Raw genomic sequence first — 14,167 nt, forward strand, 5'->3', positions numbered from 1 at the left:
TACTTGGTGACTTTGCATGACTCACTCACTTGTATTAACTATTCAATCTACTATATAATAAAAGAATACCTTCTTTTGCCACTTGTCACTCTCTCAGCCTTCCATACTTTGTTTACCCATTCTCTCTTATCGGAGCCCTTATGGTTTAGAATCCAAGCCAAATAAAAGCAATAGACCAAATATTGTTATTTCAAGTTTCAACATAATGGTAACCTCATAATCCAAGAACTTAGGCATCATCATCCTCCATATTTTATTTGTCTTGCTTAGATCCTTGGAAATATGAAGTCGGTCCATCTTCACCCCCCCCCTCCCGCCTCTGTCGTTATAGATCAACCCCTCACCAATTACAAGCCATGGGTAATTTGCCATTGTTGCAAAACCTGATTGCTATTTGCCTCCTTCGTTCTCCGATTACACGTGCGATACCATTCATCCCCACCGTCGTTGCTGATTTAGATAGTTCTTTGTTCTCCAATTGCAACACATCATGGTTAGTGGTTAATTCGATTTGATTATTTAGATGATCATTATTTGCTATTACATGATAATTTCATCGTTTGTAACAAAAACCTGTTTAATTTAGGTTATTTGATTTGGTAAAGTTGAATAGTCGTTTATTGAATAATCTATGTTCATCACAAAACCTGTTTACTGATTCATCAATTCACCAAAAGTCAAATCCAAATCTTTTTTTATCACAACCAGGTTGATTAAAAGTCTGGTGAATTGATTTATTGGATTCTTAAAAATTGTTTTTTTTTCAATAAAAATGCAAGCTTGATTTAAAAGTTTGGTGAATTGATTTATTAGTTTGTTTCTTGAAAAATAATCTAACTGAAAGTATGTATTTTTTACACACATTTTCACCATTTTACATATATATAGAATATTATAAAGATCTTGAAATTATGTTGCTTTTTTAGCAAGTAACCGGGAGGTTTGTGTGGAAGATGAAACTGTTAACTACCTAAACCTGCGTTATGCCCGTAGAGCATTGCATGCACGTTTGGTTCAAGTCCAAAAATTGGGAGTTTGTAGCAACCATATCCTATTTTTCAGGCCCGTTTTGCTTATAAAATATATTTTTTTAACATGTTTGGCCCATAAACAACATTCTAGATTATGAACTGCTCAACATCGAGATACCGACAATCAACATGGTGGGATCGCTTATCAAATGTGGGATACGTGTTTTGGTTTATAACTAAAAATGCATGTTCTTGATGTATTGAATATTTTATGAACAATGTGTGGATGTACTAATTTTTGTTTAAAAATGTTCTTCATTAAATAGTGGTGATCAAGATTCGGTAATTCCATTGATGGGGGGGCGACTTTGGTTAATAGACTAGCTACTAAACTGGGACTCAAAACAACAATATTTATAACACGGGGTAAGTGAATACGGTGTTGTTAGTCGTGTAACCTTACACGATAAACCAATCAAAACTACGTAATTTTGATGAAAATACCTCTTATTCAATTAAATCTTTTCCATTGTGAAAATCTTTATTTATAAATCAAAGTCTTTATCTTCTCAAATTAGAATCTATTCAACTGTAACTTTTCTTCAAAGTTCTGTATTACTTTAGTGAGATTAGATGAAATACTTGAAAAATATATTTATCCATTAAAATCACACACCCAGTTTAAAAACCTGTAGAAGGTTTTTTTTCATAAATCGTACATTAGTGCTTGAAATTTCTTGATTTGTTTTATACATTCTTGTGGATTTTAAGGTATGTATGTTAACTTAATGACTTTATATATATAATATATTCACCTGAATAATAATAAAAGGACAAAAACTCTATTTTAATAAACCTGCAAAACGGAGTTTTGGATGAAAATCTCCGCAAACAAGGACTCCATTCAAAGAGTTACGTTTTGTGACCTTAAATACGGATGGGATTTTAATTAATATAAAACAGGTCTTTTAATTAAGTTAGTCTTGCTAGATTGCACGACTAACAACACCGTATTCAATTTCCCCTTATAACATCTATAAATATAGCATAAAAATATAGCATAAATTTTGTTTATATTAAATATTTTAAACAAAAAAAACCATTATTAATGGTCTAAGAATATCTGTACTACCAAACCAAAAGCTTATACTAAAAGTTGGGGTTATGTTATGCTACTTATAAATCTTAACCAGAAAGAAGGGTTGTGTAACGGTACTAGAGTACAGATCATATGTTTACGTACTCGTGTAGTTGCGCAAAAATCTTTTCTGGAACTAATATTGGATATATAGTTTTGATCCATAGAACACAATTGACTCCAACAAACAACAAATTAATAGCATTTAAATTTCAAAGACGACAATTTCCCTTGCAATATGTTACGCGATGACCAGAAACAAAAGCCAGGTCAATATTGTCTAGGGTGGCTTGTATTTGAAAGAACCCGTGTTCTCACACGAACAACATATGTGACATTATCAAGAGTTACAAGCAAACATGGGCTAAATATTTTGATTTTTGATAAACAAGCTACATTGATCAATACAATTACAAATGTAGTGTACAAATAAATTTTTACTTATTTGTAAAATTTTTGTGTGATGTTTGTTTTGTAATTTCTGTAATTTTAATACAACTTGTAATTGTATTAACGATATATAATAATTGTGTTGTTAATTATATTTTAATGATTGTTTTAAATTTATAATTTTCATCAATTTCTCGTGAAATACACGATACTCAAACTAATAATATAAATACTTTGGTATCTCAGTTTACCACACGTTGCTCTTTCTACACATTTAAATACTAATGATAATATTAATATTAAATTCGTGATAGAAAAATACAAGATATTTATTATTATTAATCAGGAACAAAACAAACGAAGCGCCACCAAACTTTTAACTCAAAACTAAAATTAATCAATGAACATGGAGAGTAAGGAGTGGAAGTTCAAGGCAAACAGGGTTATAAAACCTGCATCTGCGTTTTCAATCGCTCGTGTTATTGCTAATGTGAAAGCCAACCTCAACGAAAGTGATGAACGGCCAGTTATACCTCTCACCTGATGATGTTTATGTGACTGCTGGTGCGAAACAAGCAATTGAAGTTGTATTAAGCGCATTGACACGTCCTGGTGCAAATATATTACTTCCTAAACCTGGTTATCCAGCATATGAAGCTCTTTCAGTTATTCATCATCTTCAACTCCGCCATTTTGATCTTCTTCAAGAAAAAGATTGGGAGGTTGACTTAAATGGACTTCAAACATTGGCCGATGATAAAACCGTTGCTATGGTCATTATCAACCCCGGGAATCCTTGTGGCAATGTATACACACATGACCATCTAAAAAAGGTGTTCAAACTTTAAATTCATAGCTAATATATAATTATGTGTTATTTATTTATTTTTTATTTCAAACTATATGTTTGTTTAAAGATTGCTGAGTCTGCAAGAAGGCTCGGAATATTAGTGATAGCAGACGAAGTGTATGATCGTTTGACTTTTTGGAAGTAACCTGTTTGGGCAGTTTGGTAATATTGCACCTGTGTTAACCCTCGGGTCTCTATCTAAAAGATGGATGGTTCCTGGATGGAGGCTCGGTTGGATAGCAAAAGGTGACCCTGATGGTATTCTTGAAGAGCAAGGGGTATGCCTTTTATTTATTAGCTAATTTATCTTATTTGTTTATTATTGTTATTATTTTTTTTGAACGGCATCTGCTAATTTTATTTATAGATTGAAGAAACACTAATCGGACCCCGGGCAGATTACGGGTAATTTGGGGGTTAGATAGATGTTTCCCACGAGGGGTTAGACCCGGCAAAGATGATTCTTCTGATGACCTGCAAAACAGACACCGTGAGCTCGTCACTGAGAAGGGGGGGTTCCTCCTTGTGACCACCCTCCGGCGTGAGAATCAGACTAGATTGCTCTTTAAATATAAATGTATATTAAGAGATTGCTAGAGCAGATATCAGGTATAATATGTAATACGAGATAGTATATGATGATTATATGATAAGATGAGATGATCATACCATTTGGGGTATTTATAGCCGAAGGTAGGTTTCCAAGGAGGTGTGGCCGGCTGAATAGTATTCATGTTCTACCAACTGTGGCCTACGCACGTGCCCTGCTGGTAGTTGGTGGGTAGGCAGCGGCTGACATTGACCAGGCCTGCTGTGTACTATTCCTTTTCCACCAACTGCCGGCTATGCACGTGGTATGACAGGAGTTGGTGAGTAGGCAGCGGCAAATAGTGACATATAGTACAAGAGCATGCTGCTCGCCATACTATTGTCAATAAGCTGTCGTATCTTTAGTCAGATCTTTTGCCCATACCTCGTCAGGTACAGTACAGAAGATCTTCTCGTATCGTACGGACTGGCTTTTGGGCGGGAGTATTCCCCCTCCCGCCTTTGTGCGGGACTGATCCCGGCTTTGCTCATTCCTTCAGGTGACAACTGAGTGAGAGCTAAGTGCCTTGTGCGTGTAGCCTTGCTGCGCGGGTGGCCTTCCCTGATGGCTTGTATCCGCAGCTGCGGGAACAGGCAGAGTACTTCAACATTGGGAGGCATTTCCTGCGGGAACAGCTTGCGTACTGCGCGTAAGGTTGTTACGTCTCTGAGCTTGGTGGGTCCTGCGGATCCAGTTGGTTTCTGCGCAGACGTCCCTCTTCAAGGTGAGTCTTGCGGGTCCAACTGGGCTCTGCTGGTACCTACCTCTTCAAGTCCCCCCAGTCCAATGTTCTTCTCATGAATGTTTAACAAAATGAGGTGAACTTTTGGACTAAAGCAAAGGGTTTTGAAAAGGGTTTAGTTTTAAGGTTTTCCATGGGGATTCTTCCCGCGGAAGTCCTTGTCACTTGCAGAAATTCCCGACTTTCCTGCTTGATCTTTGGGTATGATGCGGGTAGGTCTGTAACCTCCTCGCAAGTCAGGAGCGTTGAGTCCCACTTGTGTGGATTCTCCATGAGGTTTTGGTAGTTTTGAACATAGTGATCAATTATGTTAAAACCACCAATTCCTTCCTGGAGCTTCAAACAATGTAGTTCTCGACGTTCCCGCTATACGGGGATGTTATTCCCGTTTCCGCAAGCATTGCCCAGAAGATCCTTCTTGGTTTCAATTCCCTGCGGAGCGCTAGGTATGTGAAGGGTTTTGCCTTAACACTGTACCCGCGCTCGTCTTATGGTTACTTTACTTCCAAGGTATTCCTGGCGTCAATTCTCTGCGGGTGCTAGGTATGTGAAGGGTTTTGCCTTAACACTGTACCCGTCTTATGGTTACTTGGTTGCCAAGGTATTCCTGGCGTCAATTCCCTGCGGGTGCTAGGTATGTGAAGGGTTTTGCCTTAACACTGTACCCGTCTTATGGTTACTTGGTTGCCAAGGTATTCCTGGCGTCAATTCCCTGCGGGTGCTAGGTATGTGAAGGGTTTTGCCTTAACACTGTACCCGCACCCGTCTTATAGTTACTTGGTTGCCGAGGTATTCTTGGCTTCAATTCCCTGCAGGTGTTAAGTATGTGAAGGGTTTTGCCTTAACACTGTACCCGCACCTGTCTTACAGTTACTTGGTTGCCAAGGTAAGGGGTATTTTCCCGCTTACTTTTGAATCTTTTTGAATTTTTTTTGAAATTCGAAGAGTTGGTGAAAGGATAAGAACAGTCCAAACCTCTGAAACGTCGTGCGACGGTTTCTTCTGACTGTGTCAGGACGTGCAGGAAGTTATGGTGACGTGACAGTACATGGTCATTCCAGACGCTTTTTCAGGCGCGTGGGCGCGATTTTTCGGGCGCGTGGCCGCGAAATTAATGGTACGCGTCCTTTCAACAGCTGTTGCCAGCTTGCTTTTTGCCACGTGTCATAGTTTCATTGCACCTTCGATTTCTCTCTCTTCCGCATTAAATTCATCGCATTAATTGCGATTAGTATATAAAGGGGGAGAGGGTTCTTTGTAATCCACACTTTCACTTTTCTCTTCATCTTCAAAACGATTTCCGGCGAATACTCACCTTTCAGTCGAGCATTCTCTTGAAATCGTTTTCTTCTTTCATCTGCAAGATGTCTTCTCGTGATCTCGAATCTACAGCCCAGGAGGCTGGGGTGTTTGCCGATGACAAGAGTACTGCTGGCGAGTGCCAGTGTGCTCTGCCTGTCGATCTATATCAGTACATCGTCAGGAAGTTCATGCTCAAGTCTCTCGAGCCTGAGTTTCCTGAACCCCATCAAACGGTGTATGATGCCCCTAGAGGCAAGATCGGGGTATATGCTGCATTCTTTGTCTATGGGAATCTTAGGTTCCCGTTGACAAAGTTTGTGTACCGTGTCCTAGAGAGGCACGGTGTACACCTGACCGAGGTGCACCCGATGGCGATCGCGAAGATTCGCCACTTCGAGTGGGTGTGCCGGATTCTGGGCATTGAGCCCTTTGTCGACCGCCTGATGACCTTCTACACTTGGAGGTGCATCCAGGGGTGGTATACCCTGATAACCCAGATCAAGGGTTTGAAGATTTGCGCAACCGAGCGCAGTCTTCGCTCGTGGAAGCGGGAGTTCTTCTTTATCTCCGCTCGCGCCATCCCCCTTGCCATGAAGTTCAAAAATGGGCAAGCACTTCCCAGCCTTCACGCCTCCAACTACCAGGAGGCGGAATGGTTCTCGAAGATATCCCGAGTCCAATCTCCGGTTTACCGGTTTGCGGAGTCCGGGATGGTGATGCTCGGGATGAGCCAGGCATGGAAGGATGCGGATGCGCAAAAGATCCCAATCGTCCTTGAATACGGTTCGAACTCTGTTCCTTACGGTATGCTCTGTTTCTTTTTGTTGATTTAGAATCTCTTCTAACTTCTTTCCTGTTTATTTCAGAGGGAAACGACTTGCAGTCGCTCCTGTATCCGCGGGAGGCTGACAGTCCCGCTCGGATGGGTACTCGCGCTCTAGACGAGAACGAGTTGTCCATCCTAAACAAACGGCGGATCAGTTCGTGGAGGTCTACCCGCTAGGCCACGAGATCCTGAGCGCCAGGCGGCCAGGTAAGGCGCTATTCAACCCTCGACCCCTCAATGTTGAAACCTCTGCTGGAATTCCTCTAATCTTATGTTCTGATGAGGAATCCGCAGATGGTCCTCCGTTGGTGCGGAAGAAGAAGGCTGCCGGCGGGAAGGGAAAGGAGAAGGTGGCCTCCACTGCCGATCCGGTGCCTCGGTCTGATTCAGAGACCGAGAGCGAGGAGGTAGCGGGGAACCCGGGTGGTGATAGGACCACTGCTCCGAAGGCTGCGACTGTCACCTCCGGAGAGCCCCGGATGACGACGGTGAGCGGCGCAAAAAGGCCGGCTCCATCGGGTTCGTCCCCGCCTGTCCGCACTTTCAGGCTCAAGAAAACCCGTAAGTACAAACTTTATTTTTAACTTCATAGCTTTATCATTAACACTATCTTCTTTGTGCAGGCGTGGATGTTGACGCATACCAGGGTAGAGCGCAGAGGAGTACCCCTCCGCCCATGACGGTAGGCTTGGTCAGCCTACCTGAGGCGACGACCCAGGCGGCTGCGCCTGTGCCTGCTTCCGCTGGTTCAGTTGCTCACTCCATTGAGCCGACTGTTCCAGCTATGATGACATCACCGCCGGCTGTCAGTGCCATTTTTACCGCATCTTTCACTAAGCCGGCGGTTACTTTTGCTGCGGATTCCGCAGCGGCGACCGCGGCGGCTTTTACCATGCCTCCTCCGTCATCGGCAACGACGGCCGATCCTTCAGGTATGCATGGGGCTTATCGCCAACCTCTGCCTCCTTCCCATCTGCCTGACCTCTTGAATGGATTTCCCTTGGGTTCAGGTGATGGGTTTGGCGGCTATCGGCCTGTTATCGACCCTACAGGTACGTAGGGTTCTTTTGGCCTTTTTTTTTTTTTATATATCATCTTTTCCTAACTGCTTTTTGTTTTTTGCAGTGTCGGATTCCAATGAAGTGTATGTTCCAAGATGGAACATTCGCCGAGGAACAACCCTTCGCACGCCTGTGGAGTGCGTGGACTGGGCTCGTCACGCAGCTCCCAGTGGTGCGTTGGGGGAAGCCATGGCTAGCTACCAGGAGGGTAGGCTAACCAATGAGCTTCGGGTTCTCCTGACCCGGATGCAGCCGCGCGTCGAGCTGCTTTGTCGTGAAAACGACAAGTTAAAAGCAGCTCGCATCCAAGAAGTAGCTCAGGCGCGAGCTGTCCGGGAGGAGAACCAAAGGCTTACCGCAGTGGCTGCGGAAAAGGAGAAGGCCTTCAAGGCCCTCGAGGTTGAAGTTCAGGCCCGGCTCGAGGCCCGTTCCAAGGCTGCCCAAGCTGTTAATGAACAGCTTCGGCTGGCTAAGGAAACTGCACGGAACGCAACCGAGAGGGCCACCAAGGCTGAAGCTGTTGCTGAGCCTCTACGCGTGGAGAATGAGGAGCTTAAGGCCAAATTAGAGGCTCTCCAGCAGGCTCATGATGCCTTGGCGATGGAAGACGCCAAAAAGCTCCAGGAAATCTTGGACCAGAGGGGGGTGCTTGACCATACTGAGCGGAAGCTAAAGGGCGTCGAAGAGGCTACGGCTAAAGAAGTGTTGCTTGCCAACCTCAATAAAAGTGAAGCCGAACGCGCCCGTAACGAAGCTCAAGCTGCCCTCCAGGAGGCTCTGGTTGCCAAGGAATGGCTTCTTCGAGAAGCGTTGTCTCAGGTATGTTTAGCTTCATGTCTTCACGCTTTTCTTTGTAAATAGAAAAGGTTTTGATACTTGTACTCTTTTTGTAGGTTGTGCATCGGGTCCTCACGGAGACGTCTTATGACGATGCTATGAGTGCAGCCCTCAACGCTTCTCATGAGGATGGGGAAAAGGCCGGCTTCCTGCTTGGTCTAGGGTTCGTTGAGAAAGGCATCCCGCCTTCCAACTCCCTTTGTATAATGTTGATACTGAAGCTGTTTACGATCAAGCAGTGAATCAGTATGCCGCCTTCCCGCATCCGGTGGTGGAGAAGGTGAATCAAGTTGCTGCTGCTGATGATGGGCTAGCTATCCTTAAAGCTTTCCTTGAACCGCCACGTTCTACTGATGGTGCGGGTCCAAGTGGAAGTGGCCCTGAAGCCTGATCCTGAAGATCCCTTCCCACTGTTAGGATAGGTTTAGCTTGTATAGATTTATATTCTTGTAGGCGGGTAGTTACCCGGCCATTCTTGTAATGAATATTATGAAATATAAATCTTTGTGCGGGTAAGACCGCTATTTTCACTGGATTCCTTGCTTTATAAACGTTATATGACTTGCATACTTTAGTTTAGCAATTTTCCAAGTGTTTAGAATAAGTTAACCTTTGAACGTGGTAGATAATAGGTTGAAGTTTTGCTTCCTCTTTCGTGATTGTGCGGGTAGGACCGTCACTTGCACTTAGTAGGATGGCTAAACCTTACCTACATCTGACCTGCGTGGAGGTTTTCCTCATCTTTTTTGAAATTTCTAAGTGTTTAGGATAAGTTAACCTTTGAACGTGGTAGATAATAGGTTGAAGTTTTGCTTCCTCTTTCGTGATTGTGCGGGTAGGACCGTCACTTGCACTTAGTAGGATGGCTAAACTTTACCTACAACTGACCTGCGTGTAGGTTTTCCTCATCCTTTTGTTAGAAATTCTCTGTTTTGAATAAGTTATCCGTTCGAACGCGCGAGTTGTCAATAGGTTCGGTTTCCTCTCATGATTTGTGCGGTTAGGACCAGCACTTTCATTTAGTTGGATGACCAAAGTTTACCTATGACTGACCTGCGTGAAGGTTTGCCGTTTTTTGGGTTTATGCGGGTTTTACCGCCTTCCCCATGCAACGACTTTCACACATGATTATGCGGTGAAAACCGGCATATCCGTGTTGAATAAATTAACCGTTCGACGCTGCGGTTGTTAATAGGTTAGTTTTCAGTTTCCTCTATCATGATTCATGCGGATAGACCGGCACTTTCATTTAGTGGGATGACTGAACTTTACCTTTAACTGACCTGCGTGAAGGTTTGTCGTTTTTTGGGTTTATGCGGGTTTTGCCGCCTTTCCCATGCAACGACTCACACTTATGTATGCGGTGAAAACCGGCGTCAGTGTTGAAAGTTCATAAAGTATAAATGTAAAATCATCAGCGTCGATGTTCTAAGGAGAATCATTTCCATTAAAAGTGGCTCTGGGCCTTTTCTTTACAAATTTGGAATTGATCTACATGCAAACTGTGTAATTGAGCTCCCTTCCATGTTGTTGGGATGGGTAGTGCCATCGAGCCGATATGCACCTGGTTCGGGATCTCGTTGTTTGCGCAGTATGTAGTCTCCAACATTGAAGCTGCAATTTTATTCGTGTTTTCCCCAACTGGGGTTCTACACGCATCAGCCTGCTCAGCGTTCATTGCGCCACGAGGTGCGCGAGCGTCCCATCGCTGACAAATGCTTCGACCATGTCCTTTACGTCTATGCATTCTTCAGTGTTGTGGCCTTTTGTCCTGTGAAAATCACAGTATTTGCTCCGATCAGCATTGTGACGATGTCGGATTATTGGAGCCTTTGGCCATGGGAGCTCCTCAGTGGCGAATATCTCGGTGACGCTTTGGTGAGTGGCGTCCATCTGGAGTTCTTGTTTGACTGTACGTTATCCCTTCCATCTAACCGATGTTGCAAGCCGGATGAGGTGTCAAAGTTTACCCTTGACTGCCAAATGCCTAGCTTCCGCTTTTTGTTTAGTCGGGCGGTAAGGACGTTGTCTTCTCTTGTTTTCTGGGTGTAGAGGTTTGTGCTCTGGGGGAGATCTCTGCCCAGTTGCTTCTCCGTTTCCGCAAAGCGTTTAGCTGCTGTCATGATGGCATCCCATGTGGATGGCATGCCATCTTGACCTGTTAAGGTGCGGATGAGCTCTGGGTCGTTCGCGCCCAGAATAAAAGCAGCGCTAACAAGATCTTCGCTAATGTTACCCAGAATTAGCTTCTTTGAGTTGAAGCGAGTGATGAAGTCTGGCAAAGATTCATCTTCCTCTCGAATGCATTTGAGGATTGTCCATTGCTCTTCGGTATACTTTCGTTGTTGGCTGAAGTGTTGGCTAAACTTCTGTTGGAAGTTTGCCCAGTCATAGATGTGGTTGACCGGTAGACGATCGAACCACGCTCTAGCTGGCCCAACAAGCGTCATTTGGAACATGTAACACCACGTAGGTTCCGTCCAATTGCTGACGGTTGCCCCGCTATGAATCTGTTCAAATGATCGTCTGGGTCAGATATACCATCATATGTGCCTATGTTGGACATTTGTTTGGCACTTTTTGGGCAATTGCTTCCGCAATGTCCCTTGCAAATTTGGACGTTCCCGCATTTGCAACAGTTGGTCTAAATGTTTTGGAGAAGTCACGTGGGCTTCCACCTGGGTTTTTGAAGGCTTCTCCAAAACGCCTTCTCGGTTTGGGAGTCCGTTTCTTTACGCTTCCCTTTCGCCTTATGACGAGGGTTTGCGTCTCTATCGGATTCCTCCGAATCATCGTCCAAGTATTCTTCGAATTCGTCAGCCTGTTGGACGGAACGCAAGCGTTCGTCCAACTCAGCTTGGAATTCCTTCTGACGTGCCTCCGCCCATGCCTTAACTTCATCGAGTGTTTTGGCGGGGGAGCCTTCGTTTCTCTAACTGGGTATCGGTGAATCCCAGTGAGCGATTATTTACTGCACTTGCCCCAGCTTGGGTAACTGGGGTAGTGTTCGTAAAATTTACTTCACTTGCCCAGGCTTGGGTAACCGGGGTAGTGTTTGTAAAGACTGTGTAGCCGGTATTCCCCCCAGTAGCTGGAGTTGTGGTTACCCGGAGTTTCTTTAACCATATTTCCAGAAGTTTGAAAGAACTGAAGAAATGAAGTTCTAGCTTTTATGCACGGATGGCGCCAATGAAGAAACACTAATCGGACCCCGGGCAGATTACGGGGTAACCTGGGGGTTAGATAGATGTTTCCCACGAGGGGTTAGACCCGGCAAAGATGATTCTTCTGATGACCTGCAAAACAGACACCGTGAGCTCGTCACTGAGAAGGGGGGGTTCCTCCTTGTGACCACCCTCCGGCGTGAGAATCAGACTAGATTGCTCTTTAAATATAAATATATATTAAGAGATTGGCTAGAGCAGATATCAGGTATAATATGTAATACGAGATAGTATATGATGATAATATGATAAGATGAGATGATCATACCATTTGGGGTATTTATAGCCGAAGGTAGGTTTCCAAGGAGGTGTGGCCGGCTGAATAGTATTCATGTTCTACCAACTGTGGCCTACGCACGTGCCCTGCTGGTAGTTGGTGGGTAGGCAGCGGCTGACATTGACCAGGCCTGCTGTGTACTATTCCTTTCCACCAACTGCCAGCAGGGCACGTGCGTAGGCCACAGTTGGTGGGTAGGCAGCGGCTGACATTGACCAGGCCTGCTGTGTACTATTCCTTTTCCACCAACTGCCGGCTATGCACGTGGTATGACAGGAGTTGGTGAGTAGGCAGCGGCAAATAGTGACATATAGTACAAGAACATGCTGCTCGCCATACTATTGTCAATAAGCTGTCGTATCTTTAGTCAGATCTTTTGCCCATACCTCGTCAGGTACAGTACAGAAGATCTTCCCGTATCGTACGGACTGGCTTTTGGGCGGGAGTATTCCCCCTCCCGCCTTTGTGCGGACTGATCCCGCTTTACTCATTCCTTCAGGTGACAACTGAGTGAGAGCTAAGTGCCTTGTGCGTGTAGCCTTGCTGCGCGGGTGGCCTTCCCTGATGGCTTGTATCCGCAGCTGCGGGTAACAAGCAGAGTACTTCACCATTGGGAGGCATTTTCTGCGGGGAACAGCTTGCGTACTGCGCGTAAGGACGTTACGTCTCTGAGCTTGGTGGGTCCTGAGGATCCAGTTGGTTTCTGCGCAGAACGTCCCTCTTCAAGTGAGACTTGCGGGTCCAACTGGGCTCTGCTGGTACCTACCTCTTCATAGATGTAAATTTCTCCACATATGTAAATTTATAACATAAGTGAAATACTGAAACGTATACTTTGCTTTCCAGATTGTTGAGTCCATCAAGAGGTCTCTTATGATCAATACAGAAGCTGCCACGTTCGTACAGGTATATTATTAAAAAAGAATTTATTTTATTTTTTGAAACACTTCAGTTATATTCTTTAGTGATGCAATGATGTTCAGGCAGCCCTTCCTCACATTCTTGAGAAAACAACTGATGATTTCTTTGTGAAGACTATCAACATACTAAGAAAAGATGCTGATGCGTGTTATGAAGGATTGAAGGAGATGCCGTGTTTTACATGCCTACGAAAACCTCAAGGATCACTCTTTTTTATGGTATGTTAAGTTTGTTGAAATTTATAATTCTGAATTATAACGGTGTAGATGTTTTGAGTCTGGAAAATGTTTATTACAGGTAAAGTTAGACTTGTCACAGCTGCAAGGCATAAAAGATGACATGGACTTTTGCTCAAAACTTGCTAAAGAGGAGTCTGTTGTCCTTTTGCCAGGTAAGTATTGAAAGAGAGATTTTGAAAGTGAATCCATTTGACTTTTGAAAGTCAAAGTCAGCCTCATTTGACTATAAGTTGAGTAAGGGTCAGTGTCATTTTGCAGGATTTGTGTTGAGAATGGAGATTGGGTGCGCGTAACGTTTGGAATCGAGCCATCACTTCTTGAAGACGGGCTTGAAAGGATTAAAGCATTTTGCCAGAGACATGCGAACAACTGCTAGAAATGTGGTGTTAATACAAAGATTTATCTTCATTCAAGATCAATAAGATATATACCTGTATCCTTGCTCTAAACCTATCAAATTGGCATGTTGCTTGTCCTATCAAGACCAATAAGATATATACATGTATCCTTACTTTAAACCTATCAATTGACATGTTGCCAGTCCAATCTAGTTGTGCCTTCTATAACTTTGCCTGTTGGGTGCAAATTCATCACGCTTCATGATATTCATACACCATCTCTATAAACTCACACACCCTAAATACGATCGTATAGGAGTTATCCGATTGTATGGAACCCACGTGATAAAAGTACTACAGAAGTACGCTGAGCGTTCAAGTGTACAGAGTTTGACTCCCATACGATCGTATGGAAACAAAAAACAAAAACCACAATTGTTTGAGTTGAGCCGTGGTGTGTTA

General features: G+C 43.8%; 1 pseudogene across 1 annotated transcript; it reads left to right on the forward strand.

The window, feature by feature from the left end:
• Positions 1-2,890: 2,890 nt before the first annotated feature.
• On the forward strand, positions 2,891-13,845 carry LOC143597738 (nicotianamine aminotransferase 1-like; annotated as a pseudogene). Its single transcript, XR_013146984.1, has 6 exons — positions 2,891-3,332; positions 3,417-3,627; positions 13,054-13,113; positions 13,191-13,346; positions 13,426-13,519; positions 13,626-13,845. The product of XR_013146984.1 is annotated as a nicotianamine aminotransferase 1-like (transcript).
• Positions 13,846-14,167: the final 322 nt, after the last annotated feature.

The sequence above is a fragment of the Bidens hawaiensis genome, unplaced genomic scaffold (assembly GCF_021521415.1).
Source record: "Bidens hawaiensis isolate Kalapana, Puna unplaced genomic scaffold, B.hawaiensis_p1.1 tig00048964_1, whole genome shotgun sequence".
NCBI lineage: Eukaryota > Viridiplantae > Streptophyta > Magnoliopsida > Asterales > Asteraceae > Bidens > Bidens hawaiensis.